Source organism: Mus musculus, chromosome 13 (genome assembly GCF_000001635.26).
Source record: "Mus musculus strain C57BL/6J chromosome 13, GRCm38.p6 C57BL/6J".
NCBI lineage: Eukaryota > Metazoa > Chordata > Mammalia > Rodentia > Muridae > Mus > Mus musculus.
Genome location: NC_000079.6, coordinates 118,144,677 through 118,164,244, shown reverse-complemented (window position 1 = coordinate 118,164,244; position 19,568 = coordinate 118,144,677).

Below are 19,568 nucleotides of genomic sequence, written 5' to 3'. Positions count from 1 at the left end.
GAAGCAACAATTACTTTTCCTTAATATCTCTTAATATCAATGGACTCAATTCCCCAATAAAAAGACATAGACTAACCGATTGGCCATACAAACAGGACCCAACATTTTGCTGCTTACAGGAAACCCATCTCAGGGAAAAAGACAGACACTACAATCAGAGTGAAAGGGTGGACAACAATTTTCCAAGCAAATGGTCTGAAGAAACAAGCTGGAGTAGCCATTCTAATATCTAATAAAATCGACTTCCAACCCAAAGTTATCAAAAAAGACAAGGAGGGACACTTCATACTTATCAAAGGTAAAATCCTCCAAGAGGAACTCTCAATTCTGAATATCTATTCTCTGAATGCAAGGGAAGCCACATTCATTAAAGACACTTTAGTAAAGCTCAAAGCACACACTGCACCTCACACAATGTAGTGGGAGACTTCAACACACTACTTTCATCAATCTACAGATCGTAGAAACAGAAACTAAACAGGGACACAGTGAAACTAACAGAAGTTATGAAACAAATGGACCTGACAGATATCTACAGAACATTTTATCCTAAAACAAAAGGATATACCTTCTTCTCAGCACCTCACGGGACCTTCTCCAAAATTGACCATATAATTGGTCACAAAACAGGCCTCAACAGATACAAAAATATTGAAATTGTCCCATGCATCCTATCAGATAACCATGTACTAAGGCTGATTTTTAATAACAACATAAATAATAGAAAGCCAACATTCACGTGGAAACTGAACAACACTCTTCTCAATGATACCTTGGTCAAGGAAGGAATAAAGAAAGAAATTAAACACTTTTTAGAGTTTAATGAAATGAAGACACAACATACCCAAACTTATGGGACAGTATGAAAGCATTTCTAAGAGGAAAACTCGTAGCTCTGAGTGCCTCCAAAAAGAAAGTAGAGAGAGCACACACTAGCAGCTTGACAAAACACCTAAAAGCTCTGGAACAAAAGGAAGCAAATTCACCCAAGAGGAGTAGACAGCAGGAAATAATCAAACTCAGGGGCAAAATCAACCAAGTGGAAGAAAGAAGAACTATTCAAAGAATCAACCAAACAAGGAGCTGGTTCTTTGAGAAAAATCAACAAGATAGTTAAACACTTAGCCAGAGTCACTAGAGGGCACAGGGATAGCATCCTAATTAACAAAATCAGAAATGAAAAGGGAGACATAACAACAGATCCTGAAGAAATCCAAAACACCATCAGATCCTTCTACATAAGGCTATACTCAACAAAACTGGAAAACCTGGATGAAATGGACAAATTTCTAGACAGATACCAGGTACCAAAGTTAAATCATGATCAAGTTAATGATCTAAACAGTCCCATGTCCCCTAAAGAAATAGAAGCAGTCATTAATAGTCTCTCAACCAAAAAAAGCCCAGGACCAGATGGGTTTAGTGCAGAGATCTATCAGACCTTCAAAGAAGATCTCAGTCCAGTTTTGCACAAACTGTTCCACAAAATAGAAGCAGAAGGTACTGTACCCAATTCATTCTATGAAGCCACAATTACTCTGATACCTAAACCAGAGAAAGATCAAACAAAGATAGAGAATTTCAGATCAATTTCCCTTATGAATATCGATGCAAAAATACTCAATAAGATTCTCGCTAACCGAATCCAAGAACACATTAAAATAATCATCCCTCCTGACCAAGTAGGTTTCATTCCAGGGATGCAGGGATGGTTTAATATACGGAAATCCATCAATGTAATCCATTATATAAACAAACTCAAAGACAAAAACCATATGATCATCTCCTTAGATGTGGAGAAAGCATTTGACAAAATCCAACACCCATTCCTGATAAAAGTCTTGGAGAGATCAGGAATTTAAGGCCCATACCTAAACATGATAAAAGCAATCTACAGCAAACCAGTAGCCAACATCAATATAAATGGTGAGAAGCTGGAAGCAATCCCACTAAAATCAGGGACTAGACAAGGCTGCCCACTTTCTCCCTTCCCATTTAATATTGTACTTGAAGTCCTAGCCAAAGCAATTCCACAACAAAAGGAGATCAAGGGGATACAAATTGGAAAAGATGAAGTCAAAATATCACTTTTTGCAGATGATATGATAGTATATATTAAGTGACCCTAAAAATTCCACCAGAGAACGCCTAAACCTGATAAACAGCTTCGGTGTAGTGGCTGGATATAACATTAACTCAAACAAGTCAATGGCCTTTCTCTACACAAAGAATAAACAAGCTGAGAAAGAAATTAGGGATACAACACCCTTCTCAATAGTCACAAATAATATAAAATATCTTGGCGTGACTCTAACTAAGGAAGTGAAAGATCTATATGAAAAGAACTTCAAGTCTCTGAAGAAAGAAATTAAAGAAGATCTCAGAAGATGGAAAGATCTCTCTACTGGCTTGTTTTCTGTGTCAACTTGTCACATCTGGAATTATCACAGAGAAAGGAGCTTCAGTTGAGGAAATGCCTTCATGAGATCCAACTGTAAGGTATTTTCTCAATTAGTGATCAAGGGGGAAAGGCCCCTTGTGGGCAGGACCATCTCTGGGCTGGTAGTCTTGGTTCTATAAGAGAGCAGGCTGAGCAAGCCAGGGGAAGCAAGCCAGTAAGGAACATCCTTCCATGGCCTCTGCATCAGCTCCTGCTTCCTGACCTGCTTGAGTTCCAGTCCTGACTTCCTTGGTGATGAACAGCAGTATGGAAGTGTAAGCCGAATAAACCCTTTCCTCCCCAACTTTTTCTTGGTCATGATGTTTGTGCAGGAATAGAAACCCTGACTAAGATAAATTGGTACTAGCATAGTGGGGTATTCCTGTGACAACCTGACCATGTTTTGGGGAGGACTGTGGAAGGACTTTGGAACTTTGCGCTAGAAGATCCAGTCGGTGTTAAGAGCTCTGTCAGATGTTGTGTAGGAGCTTGGAAGATTATGTTGAGAACAGTGCAGAAGATGGAGGCCTGGCTTTTGAAATTTCAGAGGATAGATTAAAGACTTTTGTCAGGGCTATTGCTAGTTTGTGAAGATTCTGTGGTTCTGGTTAGCTGGGGCTGAAGAATGAGCTGTGATTAACAAGATACCAGAACTACTAAATCGAAAACTTTGCATTACTGGGACTATTGATGCTGGTTAGCTAGAGTTAAGAAATTAGCGGTGATTAAGAAGAGAACAGCAACTTTGAGGTGACATCTTCTGGTAAGTGTTTTTTGAGAGCACAGAGGCTATGTTCCAGAGATAGCCATGGTTGTACCTTGTGCTGTGGCTGGACTTGGTAATGTGTAAGAGTTACCCAGGTCGTACTGGTTTTGAAGACATGAAGGGGTCATGCAGAGCAGCTGAGGCTCGGCACTGTGAGAGGCCATGGAAGGCTATTGGTGAAGGTTCATCCTCAGTTGCAATTGATGGCCCAGGACTGATGGGATCAGGCAGTGTTTTGGAGATGCCAGTAACATGAGATGACCACCAAGAACAGCAGCAGCAGTGGACTACAGGCATCTGGAGCCTAGAGGATGAGGTGTGTGCTACAAAGGGCAGAGCTGGAGAAGTGACCCAAGCCCTTGGAGGAATCCAGAAGATCGTGAGTGGATCCCAGACATTGGGCAGTTGGAGTTTGATTTTGCTTTTCATTGTGAGTGTACCCTGATGCTTTTCCCTCTTGAAGGAAGTATTTTAGTGGAACCCACAGTTAAGAGACTTTTAATTGTAAAAAGACTTTGGATTTTAAAAGAGATGGATATTTGAAAGAGATTGAAATTTTAAGAATATGTAAAGACTGTGAGATATTTAAAGTTATTTAGACCTTGTTGATGAATAAGAATGTAAGGGTTGAGGCTTACTAGTGATATGTTTGTGTGTCAAGTTGACAAGGAGTCAATTGTACTGGCTGGTTTTGTGTGTCAACTTGACACAGCTAGAATTATCACAGAGAAAGGAGCTTCAGTTGAGGAAATGCCTCCATGAGATCCAACTGTAAGGCATTTTCTCAATTAGTGATCAAGGGGGAAAGGCCCCTTGTGGGTGGGACCATCTCTGTACTGGTAGTCTTGGTTCTATAAGAGAGCAGGCTGAGCAAGCCAGGGGAAGCAAGCCAGTAAGGGACTTTCCTCCATGGCCTCTGTATCAGCTCCTGCTTCCTGACCTGCTTGAGTTCCAGTCCTGACTTCCTTGGTGATGAACAGCAGTATGGAAGTGTAAGCTGAATAAACCCTTTCCTCCCAACTTTTTCTTGGTCATGATGTTTGTGCAGGAATAGAAACCCTGACTAAGACAATCTCCCATGCTCATGGATTGGCAGGATCAATATAGTAAAAATGGCTAACTTGCCAAAAGCAATCTACAGATTCAATGCAATCCCCATCAAAATTCCCACTCAATTCTTCAATGAATAGAAAGAGCAATCTGCAAATTCATCTGGAATAACAAAAACATAGGATATCAAAAACTCTTCTCAAGGATAAAAGAACCTCTGGTGGAATCACCATGCCTGACCTAAAGCTGTACTACAGAGCAATTGTGATAAAAAAAAACTGCATGGTACTGGTATAGTGACAGACAAGTAGACCAGAGGAATCGAATTGAAGACCCAGAAATTAACCCACACACCAATGGTCACATGATCTTTGACAAGGGAGCTAAAACCATCCAGTGGAAAAAAGACAGCATTTTCAACAAATGGTGGTGGCACAACTGGCCGTTAACCTGTAGAAGAATGCAAATTGATCCATTCCTATCTCCTTGTACTAAGGTCAAATCTAAGTGGATTAAGGAACTCCACATAAAACCAGAGACACTGAAACTTATAGAGGAGAAAGTGGGGAAAAGCCTCAAAGATATGGGCACAGGGGAAAAATTCCTGAACAGAACAGCAATGGCTTGTGCTGTAAGATTGAGAATTGACAAATGGGACCTCATAAAATTACAAAACTTCTGTAAGGCAAAGGACACTCTCAATAAGACAAAAAGGCCACCAACAGACTGGGAAAGGTTCTTTACCTATCCTAAATCAGATAGGGGACTAATATCTAATATATATATATAAAGAACTGAAGGAGGTGGACTCCAGAAAATCAGATAACCCCATTAAAAAATAGGGCTCAGAGCTAAACAAAGAATTCTCACCTGATAAATACCAAATGACTGAGAAGCACCTGAAAAAATGTTCAGCATCCTTAATCATCAGGGAAATGCAAATCAAAACAGCCCTGAGATTCCATCTCACACCAGTCAGAATGGCTAAGATCAAAAATTCAGGTGACAGCAGATGCTGTCAAGGATGTGGAGAAAGAGGAACACTCCTCCATTGCTGGTGGGACTGCAAGCTTGTACATCCACTCTGGAAATCAGTCTGGCGGTTCCTCAGAAAATTGGACATAGTACTATGGGAGGATCCCGCAATACCTCTCCTGGGCATATATCCAGAAGATGTTCCAACTGGTAAGAAAGACACATGCTCCACTATGTTCATAGTAGCCTTATTTATAATAGTCAGAAGCTGGAAAGGACCCAGATGTCCCTCAACAGAGGAATGGAAACAGAAAATGTGGTACATTTACACAATGGAGTACTACTCAGCTATTAAAAAGAATGAATTTATGAAATTCCTAGGCAAATGGAGGGACCTGGAGGGCATCATCCTGAGTGAGGTAACCCAATCACAAAAGAACTCACATGATATGTACTCACTGATAAGTGGATATTAGCCCAGAAATTTAGAATACCCAAGATACAAGATACAAAGCACATGAAACTCAAGAAGAATGAAGACTGAAGTGTGGACACTTTGCCCCCTCTTAGAATTGGGAACAAAACACCCATGGAAGGAGTTACAGAGACAAAGTTTGGAGCTGAGATGAAAGGATGGACCATGTAGAGACTGCCATATCCAGGGATCCACCCCATAATCAGCATCCAAACGCTGACACCATTACATACACTAGCAAGATTTTGCTGAAAGGACCCTGATATAGCTGTCTCTTGTGAGACTATGCCAGGGCCTAGCAAACACAGAAGTGGATGCTCACAGTCAGCTAATGGATGGACCATAGGGCCCTTAGTGGAGGAGCTAGAGAATGTATCCAAGGAGCTAAAGGGATCTGCAACTCTATAGATGGAACAACAATATGAACTAACCAGTACCCCCTAGAGCTCATGTCTCTAGCTGCATATGTATCAGAAGATGGCCTAGTCAGCCATCATTGGAAAGAGAGGGCCATTGGTCGTGCAAACTTTATATGCCTCAGTACAGGGGAACGCCAGGGCCAAGAAGTGGGAGTGCATGGGTAGCAGAGTGGGGGTGGGGAGTGTATGGGGGAATTTTGGGATAGCATTGGAAATGTAAATGAGGAAAATACCTAATTACAAAAATGTTTTAAAAAAGATAACAATGAAGCTGTTTGTTTAAAGCTTTATATTTATTTACTGCAAAATAAAATAAAAACAAACTCATATATAAAAATAATGATGCCTGCCTGAAATTCCAGCATTTGGAAGGTTGTGTCAGGAGGATCATAAATTTAGTGCCAAACTGGGCTACACAGTGAGAAGGTATACATTGAGGTACTATCTCAAACAATAAAAACACAAAAAAAAAACTCCATAGAAATTGGAATGGGTGAGCATGGAAGGGGTCTACTGGGGAGGGTAGGAATACTGATAATTTTTAACGTGGCTCTGAATGTTGCTAGAACCTTTTAACAAAAATGCATTCTACAATTATTTGTGCTATGTTCACGGAGTGTCAGAGTATAGTGACAGAGCTGAGTTAATGTTTTCAGAACTCTGTCAAAATCCAAGAATCACTGTGCTGTCTGAGCTTACAGAGACTGATGCTGCAAACACCTGCATGGGTCTGAAACAGGGCCTTGGTATTTATGTGGTGGTTGTTAGCTTGTAGTTTTTGTGGGACTAGTAACAGTGGGAGTGGGTGTGTCTCTGACTCTTTTGCCTGCCCTTGGGACTCTTTTAAGCCTATTGAGTTGGCTTTTCCAGCCTCACGATGAGGGCTTTGCCTTGTCTTACTGTATTTTATGTTGTAGCATTTGGTTGCTATCTCTCGGAGGCCAGGTGTTTTCTGATAGGAGACAAAGGAGTAGAGAAAAGGGGAGGTGGAATGGAGCTGGGAGGAAAGGAGGGATTGAAAACTCTGGTTGAGTTGTATTGTATGAGAAACAAATCTGTTAAAAAAAATCACTATGCTAGATGAAGGTCCCAAAAGAAGTGGTCCCCTGGGGAATGGATGTCCTTTGCACATCTACAGAAATGGGCCAGGATTCTTGTTGTCACTCTCTTATTCACGTGGCCTTTCGATATCACACCACTGTGACCTTTCTGTATTCAAGGCAGAACAAGGTTTATTTGATTTCACAGCAGGGTGGTTTTCGAGTCTTGTGACTCATTAGAAAGAAGCAAAGAGTTTTTATAAAACTCAACCTGTAGCAGCCGCAATGAGGCTCTTTGGAGACACTTCTTATAACTCTTTGCTTCCCATTAAGAGGGTATTTTACTGAATGTAAAGTTATACTTCACATCCTCTGTGAAGATAATGCCATTTTGTGAATGCACATATTTAGACTTGAGATATGCTCAAAGTATTAAAATATTAAATTCTCTGCCTGAGAAGAAATTTATTCTTGCTGTAATCTAATAATGCAGGGTCATAGCTACACAGGACGAGATTGGTTTTGCTGTTTCCATCTTATATAAGTTCAGTGAAGTTATTCCTTAAGGGTTCTAGAACAAGATAGTGGCAATAAAATGTAATTTCACTTTGACGATCATTAGCAACCTTAAGTGTTGAGTAACAACATCACAAATGTTTGTAAAGCCACAACACCTCAGCAATGTGGTTGACCTGTGAAAATCCAAAGGAAGAAAGTCATTAGTGGTGTTTGTGAACATGGCTCCTGAATGGCTTCCTCATACATAATAGCAGTTCTTGGAGTAGCAGCTACAGCAGCAGAAGAAACAATAGAAACTAATGGTAAAGGAGAAAAAACAATATGGCTGTGCACCAGGTACAAATGAACCCCATGAACTAATGATCTTGCTCTCATTTGATGACAAGAAGGTGTTTGTTTTAATTTTATAAAAAAACAAAAGGCAGTACCAAGTGTGAGCCAAAACACTCTCAAAAACTTATTCATAAACTTACAAAGCATAGTCCTGAACAAGCAAAATAAGAAAAAAGAAAAAAAAGAATAAATCATATCACAGCTATTTTCTTTTTTCTTGATAAGAGTTGGCATTGATGGATGCTACTTCTATCTGTGATAAGTGAGTTTCCCATTGACCTGCCAAAAAAAGAAAGATTGAATTAACTTAGGGCAGGTTACTTAGGATCCTCTTTTCCAAAAGGAAAAACAGTCAGACATGAGGCTGAGCTGTGCACGCTGCATGTCTCCACTCACCAACCTGGTTTGTGATCCTACTCTCTGCATACAGAGAATGCAACAGCAAATATCGGTCAGATATGTGGCATCACTGAGATGCAGGATCAGAGAAGAATGGTCTTCATGATTACAAAACCTTAAGGCTTATTTCTTTGCTCAATGAACAAACAAGTGTTATCTATTATATCCACAATTTATTTTTGGTGTAAATTCCCTCCCAGCATAAAGCCAACAGTCTATGAGAGTCTGAACCTACTTTACAATGTTTTCCCTTTGATATCATCTTGACTGTTGGGAGAATCTCCTTGACCCTACTACTTGATTTATCCTCAGGAGATAAGGTCAGATCTTTTCTCTGGATCTTAAGAACCATTCTACAAGATAAATTATTTTTTAAAAAGCTCATTATATCATCACAACAATATAATCCAACAAAAAGGATTCATTTTCAATTTTCCAGTAGGCCTCAAATACTAGTATATGTCAATCTATCATACCCTGTACTTCTACTTACATATAATATTAATAAGAAAATACAAAAAAGTATCTTCATAATAAACATGCAACATCACTGATGTACTTAACGGCAACTTGGTGATGAGTGAATGACTGGGAAGGATATAATTTTTTTTGCAGCAGATTCATGGGTTATAGAAACATGAAAAGAAGCAGGGCTCATATCTAATATGACATTATTTCCTTATTTTAATGATGTGTATTTTAAGATGTAGTGTCATTTTATAGAAGAGAGGGTGTAAAGAAATGACAAAATGGAAGATAGGGAAAAACATGAGATGCTACCACCTGATAAGACACAATATTTACAGTCGTGAGCTCCCAGCAGCTGTTGATGCCTTCATAATGTAAATACCTGTCAAAAGTCAGGCAAACAAGGAGGAAGGCTTCAGCATACCCAACACTGACTGCTGAACTCTCTGCTAGTGATAGATTCAGGGAAAGAGGTGCTACAGGATAATGGATAACTCCAATCCAGTAGCACACAGATTTCCTTGGTTAAAATAAAGAGGTCATAAAACCAAGCCAAAGTCATAATTCTGGAAAAGGAGCTAGTAGGAATGGGGGTAGGATAGTTAATAGGAATGGGAAGGAGGTAAAAGTTTAATCACGATATACTTTGTGCATGAAATTGCTGACAAAATTAATCAATAAAAGTAAATTTGTTATTAAAGTGTTAAAAAGTTTACTTTTTATGTGAGATTTTAATATGATCTATTTCTTTCTCCTGAAATGTAGCAATTTGATTCTTCTCCAAACCTTGTTTTGTTTGTGTATATTGTATACCACAAGATCTAGCAAGTAATAGGTCACGCATATCAAATTTAATTTAACTTATTCTTGGCTTCCTTAATTAAAATAGGGAGAAGATGAATCCTTGTAAATTGCTTATGACTACATCTCATAAAATAAGATATTCACAAAAGTGCTGAGTATATTATGAGTGATAAATTGCATTCAAAATTTAAATCAAAAGCTGATCATTCTGTTATCCATCCCCTTATTAGTGACAAAATCTTTACAGTGTATTAAAGTTATACATAACAAACTCTTCTTATGGATAATCTTATTATGAGCTCAATTTTTCACAAAATGGCAGGTAAAAGAGTAAAAGACTCTCCCTGCCCCATTTTGTTGTTGTGACAATGTCAGGTATTCAGGCAGATCTGAATTCACTATGAAACCAAGGGTGACCTCGATCTTCAGAAGTTTGCTTCCTGCTTCCATTTCCTGAGTACTGAGATTAAAGTATGCACAACCACAGCAAAATGATCGGTCTGGGATCAAATGTACATGCTAGAAAAGATTGTGCCAACTGAGCTACATCACTAGCCATTCTTCCTCCTCTTGCACCATTTTTGACTGCAGCCAGCTGAAGAGCTTCCTTTATATTTTCTCTATTCATTCTTTATAGTAATTGAGCTATTGGCTCCATTCATAGGTCACTTTATTCCTATGGATTAGTTAAGAGAACTCAAAATGCTAATTAGAAAATTCCGTTCTTTTCTCTTTTGTAGAAGAAATTGCTCCATTAAGACATGGAATTTATCTTTGCTCTAAAACTGTTTAAGGGGAAAAAAAGACTTTTTAAAAAAGTTATACTTAGCAATTTTTTTAACATAGACCTGGAATTATATTAAAATTAAAGATATATAGATTATAATGATATAATATTTATAGATAATAATGATTTACAGTAAATATATTATATCTTATTGTATTTTACTCAAGGCAAATAATTTATTCAAAATTAAACCAGATTTTGTATAAATATTGCAAATTAGGAAGTAATGAATATAGTGTTTAAGGATAAGAATTATGAATATTGGAATAATGTGATATTGATAAGGGATATGTGAATCATGTTTTGTCATTAATTTATTTTAAAATGTCTCAGGCAATAATTTCAAGAAATTGAGTATGCTTCTGGACATTGGGAAATTACTTGAACACTGTGATTATTTAATTTTACTTGTCATGATAGGATCTAAAATCATTTAAGAGAGAAACTTCTGTACATGTCTGTGAAAACCCATCCCAGATGTAGGCAACTCCATCCACGGGTCAGAATCCATGACTGACTAAGAAGAAGAAAGCAATCAGAGGGTTAGCGTTCAATTCTGATTTCTGACTGGAAATGTGATCTGTTCAAGATCTTCCTGCTATGCCTTCCCTACTCTAACAGACTGTATAAATCTTCAGTCTTTTAGTCAAAACAACCTCTTTATTCCCTACATGTGTTTTTCAGTGCAGTAGGAAAATAACCTTGCATGTATAGTTACAGTTTGACACAAGATGAAGAACACAGAAACTGGTAAGTAGGGAGAGGATTTTGGGAGGATCAGTCTCTAAAGCATTTTAAGAAGATTAGAGGTGGCACACCTTTAATCCCAGCATTTGGGAGGCAGAGGCAGGCAGATTTCTGAGTTTGAGGCCAGCCTGGTCTACAAAGTGAGTTCCAAGACAGCCAGGGCTATGCAGAGAAACACTGTCTCAAAAAACCAAAAACCAAAACCAAAACCAAAACCAAAAAAAAAAAAAAAATTAGGTTAGTTGTGTGGACAAATGTTTTAGAGAATCCTTCAGGTAAGGATTATGTATATTGGCAAATATTACCACCAACATTTTATTTAAACAAAGATTTACATTACTATTGTGAGGGAAAGCAAGCAAGATAGTTATATAGATCCATTCTGTGGCACAATTTATGGTGACCTGGGCTAAAAAATAGCTCACAATGAAGATTCTCTACATGTCCATCAGTACATTTGTCTGCCTTTTTCAAATGATACTCAAGAGGTTTCAAATGGTACCAGTCAACAGGATGTCTATGATGCCAATAACCTCTACATTTTAGTGGAGTTTTTTTTTCTTCTTCTTCCAACTTATCTATAGGTGTGAATTGTCTTCTTTACACAGACTATAATGTTTGGTTCTTTGTCTGTGAGTTTCCTCCTTATGTTTATCTATAAGTCAGTTTCCAAGGTTCCAACCACAAGTGTGACCATTTTAGATAAACATGGTCCTGTAAATGTAAGTTAATTAAGCATCTGCCATTGCAACATCAGAGAAGGGTCCAGTTGCACTGTACGAGATGATAATCCCATCAGAAAGAACAGGATTTCTAGCTTCATAGCCTCAGATATGTTTTCGGGAATAGCAATAAAATTAGCTGCATACCAATAAAAAGACAGCTCATAGGTTCTTATGAATATGTATCCTGTACATGTGATATTAAATTTTGTGAGGTTATAAATACATCAAACGTCTCTTTCTAAATGCTTGTGTAGATGACACTTGGATAATATCATAAGTAAATTTATTTTGTAAATTTCAAATATTTGAAGGAATATTCTTATACACACAACATATATTGTGTCTTGTGAGGAGCCACCCTCACATTTGCCATTATAAGATGGCGCTGACAGCTGTGTTCTAAGTAGTAAACATAATCTGCACACGTGCAGGGGCAGTTTTCCCGCCATGTGTTCTGCCTTTCCCGTGATGACAACTGGGCCGATGGGCTGCAGCCAATCAGGGAGTAATACGTCCTAGGCGGAGGATAATTCTCCTTAAAAGGGACGGGGTTTTGCCATTCTCTCTCTTGCTTTCTTGTTCTTGTTCTTTTTCTTGCTTTCTTGCTCTCTCTTGCTCTTACTCTTGCACTCTTGCTCTCTTGCTCTCTTGCTCCTGAAGATGTAAGCAATAAAGCTTTTGCCGCAGAAGATTCCGGTTTGTTGCGTCTTTCCTGGCCAGTAGCGAACGCGTGTAAGAGGGCGGCTCCTCACAAATCCCCCTTTTCTTTTAATAAGAGCAATAGGCCACCCATATTAGTGAGAGTGGAGATAGAGGTCAAATCCCCAGTGTGCAGGTAAAGGAGCCGTACACATAACATCCTCCCAGGCTCATCACCCAGAGGGGTCCTGGTCTGGTCCCGTGTCATTTTTCCTGGGGAGAAGGACACTTTGGACACTCAACCTTCTTGAAAGATGACATGTCTCCCTAGAACAGGCTCATATGTGCCGCAGAGCCCTTCTACTGCAGTGCTTAGCTGTGCAACTCTCTCGGGCTGCTGAAGCACACTCACTCTATCCCGTGCAATGAGACTAGCCTCGTGGGGTGCAAGAGCTGAGTGGCCAGCGACCTATTGCTTAAGCATAGATAACCATATATCAGGGGAAGCACCATGTTCTAGAGCTGCAAGTGCCTGGGCAATAACCACCTTGTCTCTCCTAGTTTGGGCCTTAAGCTTACAGACCAACCAGAGAAGCAACACTAATCCACAGCAAAGTATATCTCCAAATAATATCAATCCCACCCATTCTTTAATGAAGGAAAATGCTGAGGAGATCCAATTGGGTAATCCTTTGATCAGGGACAGGTCCAAGCGCGTGGAGTTGACCTGAAGTCTCAATTCCCGAAGGGTCTGTTCAAATTCAGCCATCCAATTCTGTAACATATACTGAGAAAGACTTTTTGACAAATTAGCTACCCTAGTACATTTCTCATACTGAATGGAAGTAACGCATAATGAGGGGTCCCCCAAGCTCCCGACAAACCCTAAGCCAGTCTTGTAAACCTTTGTTCTTTCTTGGGGCTATGGCCGCTCTGCATTCCTGCGTGGCTTGCTCATAAATAAGCTATTCTACCAGAGGTGCGGCTTGCTCTGAATCTCCAAAAATACGCTCTGCTGCCTCTGTCATTCTGGCCACAAAATCTGAGAATGACTCCTGAGGTCCCTGGACGATCTTTGTTAGTTGTCCAGTGGCTTCACCTGCTTGGGAGAGCGCCTTCCAGGCCCTAATAGCCTTTTCATCTGATTCAGAACTATTAAGAACTGGCTCCTTGAGCTCATCTAGTGATGAGTATAGGCTCCTTCTCCTAGAGACCTCCGCTAATTGATCTTTTTTCTTTTCCTTCCTTCTAATCTCTCCCCAGGTATTCTTACCTGACCTAAACTTTTCCTCGGGTTCAAGACCCGTGGAAAGGCCTGTATACTTATTTTGTGTACCATATTTCCTCTTTGCTCCTACTCTCTCTCCCCGCTTTACTTCTGATAGATTGCCCTGAATTTCATCCAGAATTTTCAGCCCTGCCTTAACCGCTTGATAACATGTGAAAAGGAACAAAAAGGCTCCTAACACTAGAGAAAGTTCAAGGCCAAACATACCTTGTAAAGCTATTTCCCACTTTACTTCTGATAGACTGTCTTGAATTTCATTAGAAAGTTCAAGACCAGACTTACCTTGTAAAGCTATACTTACAGGTACCCTGTTCCCCAGCTGAAGAGTTCTGAATTCACGCAGTTGAATCCTTCTCAACAGTCTGTTTTACGGGAACACTTCATTACCACCATTCCCCAGCTGAGGAGTTCTGAATCCAGGCCGGATCCTTCTCAACAGTCTGTTTTACGGGAACCTTTATGACCATGACCCGCAGTTCTGGTTCCGGAATGAGGGACCTTCCTTGCGCCGGTGATGGTAACCGTCCCAGGTTTTCTCGTCCCGGGATTTCTCGTCCCAGGTCTTCTCGTCCCGGGTCTTCTCGTACCAGGTGTTCTCGTCCCGGGTTTTCTCGTCTCGGGTTTTCTCGTCCCGGGTTTCCTCGTCCCAGGTCTTCTCGTCCCGGGTTTCCTCGTCCCGGGTTTCGGCACCAACTCTTACACGCGTTCGCTACCGGCCAGGAAAGACGCAACAAACCGGAATCTTCTGCGGCAAAAGCTTTATTGCTTACATCTTCAGGAGCAAGAGAGCAAGAGAGCAAGAGCTCTATTGCTTACATCTTTAGGAGCCAGAGCGCAAGAGCGCAAGAGTGCAAGAGTGCAAGAGAGCAAGAGAGCAAGAGTAAGAGCAAGAGAGAGCAAGAAAGCAAGAAAAAGAACAAGAACAAGAAAGCAAGAGAGAGAATGGCAAAACCCCGTCCCTTTTAAGGAGAATTATCCTCTGCCTAGGACGTATTACTCCCTGATTGGCTGCAGCCCATCGGCCCAGTTGTCATCACGGGAAAGGCAGAACACATGGCGGGAAAACTGCCCCTGCACGTGTGCAGATTATGTTTACTACTTAGAACACAGCTGTCAGCGCCATCTTATAATGGCAAATGTGAGGGCGGCTCCTCACAGTGTCTAAGTATATGTAATTTAACCACTTCAATTTTATTTATATATAATATCATCTTCATTGGTAGGAAAATTGAAAGTATCTTGTAGTATAAGTTAGAAAATGAGGGTTTTAAATTTTTAATTAAGTTCTAATTCCATAGTTAAAACCCTCCGTTGATCTGTGTTACATTTAGCACAGTATCTGGCCATCAGGAAGCTCATTTGGAAATTTGTAACTAAATGAAAGATTTCATGAATAATCATACACATTTGCCTAGCTATAGGATGTGTTTCAATCATTGTCCCTAACTCTTCATTTTTCAGAATATGATATACTTACACATTTGGATTCTGACAAGTCTAGAACATGGAAAATTCTATGACATTTAAACATTTAATAACATTTTTAAATTTCCACAATTTAATGATCATTGAATATATTCCAGTAAGATGTAAGGAATATGCTTAGACATAAAATTTTATCTCACGACTAGAGATATTATATATATATATATATGCATATATATATATATATATATATATATATATGTGTGTGTGTGTGTGTGTGTGTGTGTGTATACATATACATGCACAGATATATACGTGATTCTTTATGTAACATTGTAACATTTGATTTAAAAAGACTGCCATGCTTATTTCAAGAAGTAAAAATGACAGTAAAGGTCAATACTTTTAATCAGTTGAGGAAACATTAGAACAGTGATTATTTCAATTATAGGACGCGATGGTAAAGCAGTGCATTGTTGAAAGCAGCTGGATACTTGAATTCCTGGAAATGTGTATTTTCATAAACCTTTCAGTTTCTCATTGACACAGTGATTCCAATCTCATCTATTCTTCTAGAAAAATGAATGTTCTCTAAGGCATACTGTTCATTCATCAACAACAACAAAAAATTGTTCAGTTCCTGACTTTATTATGTGAACAGAATGTCCTTACTCTGCCAACAGCGTACTTTGGTATTTTGACAAAGGAAAGAAAATGAGTTCCATTATATTATGATCAGAGTAATTTTGGAAATTTTATTCTTCTGTTATTACATATTTTTCTCTAGGATATAAGCAAATGGGGCTATCTGTGATAAAAGTACATGGTTGGGACTCATTCAGAATTCTAAGGCAGTGCCTAGGATATGGCCAGTGAAATTCCACTTTTCACAACTCCCAGTCGAATGGATTCACCATAGTATAAGACACCTAGAAAGTTAAGCTCAGTGGTTATTTTCTACTGTTAACCCACAATCAACAGCAAGTTTGTGAAACTGAAGGAATTCTTAGTTGTTCTTACTTGTTTTTAACCTCTTTTAATTCTTCTGAGACTCAAAGGCATGTAGGGATATGGGGGTTATGTCTGAAGAGAGTACAGACAGTTAGTACTTACCCAGGAAAGTTAGTAAATCTGGGATTTTCCTGTTTGACTCCAGTGTATGCACTAAAAGCCAATTTTATATTCACCAAATGGTAATTTTATATATAAGAATAAAAAATACTATATGATTTTTCTTAGGTAACAGTGCAATCTTACAATGAATTTACAGTACTCCCTGCTTTCTCAGGTTCCACAACAGATAGCCAAGTCTATACAAGATTATCTCCTTACTTAAATACTCCTACTTCAGCATAAATCCAAGCCTTTGTTCATGTACTAAATATCATTCTCCTATACCTTTTTATTGGCTAACATGTCCGCTCTGGCAGCTTCATCAGACACCATCTCTGACCTGCTTTCATCCAACCATAGCCACATCTCATCTCAATATAGTTTCCCATTTATAGTCCTTTTTAAAGCTTCTCGTATGCCATATTCCATATTAATTTGCCATTCTTACTAGTCCACACATTCCTGAAGATAAAAGGAATTCATCTCATCGCACGTTTAGTTCTAAAATGATCAACACTTTCCTTTCATCTGTCCATAGACATCAATAATTTAATTCATAACAAGCAAACCTTTGGCCTCCTCTGTCTAGCTGATACATGATTTAATAAGATTACTCCATTATAAATGTCTTCCAAACATATAATGATAAGATATTTATCATTGATGTGCTTTCTGTATCGAAAACTAATGGTCCACTTTAAAATTTGCTCCAGAAAATATACTATAAGCCAAAGACTAGAGAGATACATTTCCCTTCTGATTCCTATTTATCACCGTTGAATAGGGAAATTGCTAATTTAGCATGAAATCTTAATGTTAAATTATTTAAAAGTTACCTTTGCTTTTATATTTAACAGGTGGTAAGAGAGATGCCAACATCATCTTAGGACCTAGTACCATAGTGCTACATATTAAGTATCTGCGGCTGATACTACATTTTAGGACATAATTCTTGTAAAACAATGTCCACATACAAATCTTGGGTTTATTTATTTTTCCAGGTGGAAGTGTCAGGTTCTGAACAAACAAATGCTGCTTTGCCTATGAATGGAGGAACTTAGCAAGTAAATCAGGCATGAAGGAATGAATAGCATGTATGTGAGGAATGTTCAAAATCTCTTGAAAATACTCTATTTATAAATATTTTGCATAAAAAATTTTGCAGAAGAATAGGCGTATTATGACAAGAACAAGTTATTACATTTATTTAAAATTTAGTCATTTATGTTTTAATGAGTGGTGATTGATAAGAGTATGATACTGGTGGAGTATATACAGAGAGAATGGTAGTGACTAGCACTTCTAGACTACTGTATCACCTTCATTTGTTATCAACCATAGAAAACCACTTAGGCCTTTTCTCAGTGCAGATCATGGAGATATGTTTGATAAATTTGTCTGTTTCATCCTCTTTCTGCTACAATAAGTAAAATGGCTGATATAAACAAGTTACAAGATACAAGCTCAAGCTCATTTAGTTTCAATTTCAGGTACACTTCTATGATCAGTTGGATGCTTGGGTATTAGGCTTGTGTCAGGACAGCATATCAAGTTGGGAAGTAGATGATAAACAAAAAGCAGCTGATTTCATGGCCTACTTGAAAAAGAAAGGCAATACTCTTCAAGTATACACCCTAATGACCAAAATCCTCCCACTACACCATATGGTCTAAGGCTCCGCTGTTTTCTAATAATACCACAGGCTGAACACTAAGTTTTCAACATACTGGCCTCAAGACTACATTCACGATTCTAATTATAGGACTGCATATGTAAAGTGTTGATAATATCTCAAGTAGCTAAAATATAAATGGTGCTACTTAATCTTACTTGTTAAATGTTTGCTATACTAACAACATAAAATTTGGACAATTGCAACCAGAGCAGCATATTTTAACCTATACATAGCAGCATATATAATATCTCTATCATTTTACATGTCATTTCTCTTCTGTCACCTATATCTATCTATCTATCTATCTATCTATCTATCTATCTATCTATCTATCTATCTATCTATCATCTATCTATCATCTATAATCTATCTATCTATCTATCTATCTATCTATCTATCTATCTATCTATCTATCTATCATCTATTTATACCCCTCTCTCCATATATATATATATATATATATATATATATATATATATATATATATATATAATCTGTCAATTTCTCTATCCCTATCTATCTATTTACCCAATCATAAATAGTTATAATACTTCTTACTGCTGTACCTGGAACGAAACACATTATAGCATCCACTGTCTTGATTTGAAGCCACTGAAGATGTCCATCATTCTCAACTATTAGTTTTGTTGGTATAAATTGATTGTCTAATGGGTTTATTGCTGAATGCTCTAAGTATCTGGATGCTATGCTCTTGTCAAGTAGAAATTGCTAATATGACCTAGTCATGATTTTTTTTCTCCAGTATGAAACATTAAAACATGCGAGGTCCTCCCTTCAACTGCTGACACTCCTTACTGCTATTTATCTACACTAGTCTACTATTTATTTCTGAAAATTAGCAGCAGTTTTCACTGTCAGCAGAATAATGTTTCTTTCAACTCTGGATGAAGAATAACTTTCAGCAAAACAGATGTAGTTTGTAGTAATATTGACAGATTATGTATTTAACAATTGTGTTTGCTGAACCAGCAGTTCATACCTTTGCCACATGCAAACTCTCAATATTTTATGTAATAACTAGTCCAGGCACGAGCCCATTTGCGTAAGTACTATTATGGTTAAATATATAAACTATGTGGAATCTAATGGACAAATTTCCCTACGAACTTTTGAGACAGTTTCGATTAGACTCTGGTGGCCATAGAATGCTTCTTAGCAACTTATTTTATGTGTCTGTAGAAATGTCTTTTGGTTACTGTACAAAGTAATGTCAAGCGCCATGAAGTCATAGATAGAACAAGAGCAAGGTCTACATTTCAGTTAATCCTCTTCGCAAATCACCTGAATAGTAACTAAAATTCTCATTAACCAAATGGATAAACTTTAAATAATTGGCTTGTAAAGTTTGTTTTCTCTTTTATTATTAAAAATCTATAATTAAAACAGAATCATATCACATCCCCCCTTCCCCTTTCTCCCTCTCTCCAGCTCCTGCAATGTCCCCTGCTCCCTGCTCAAGT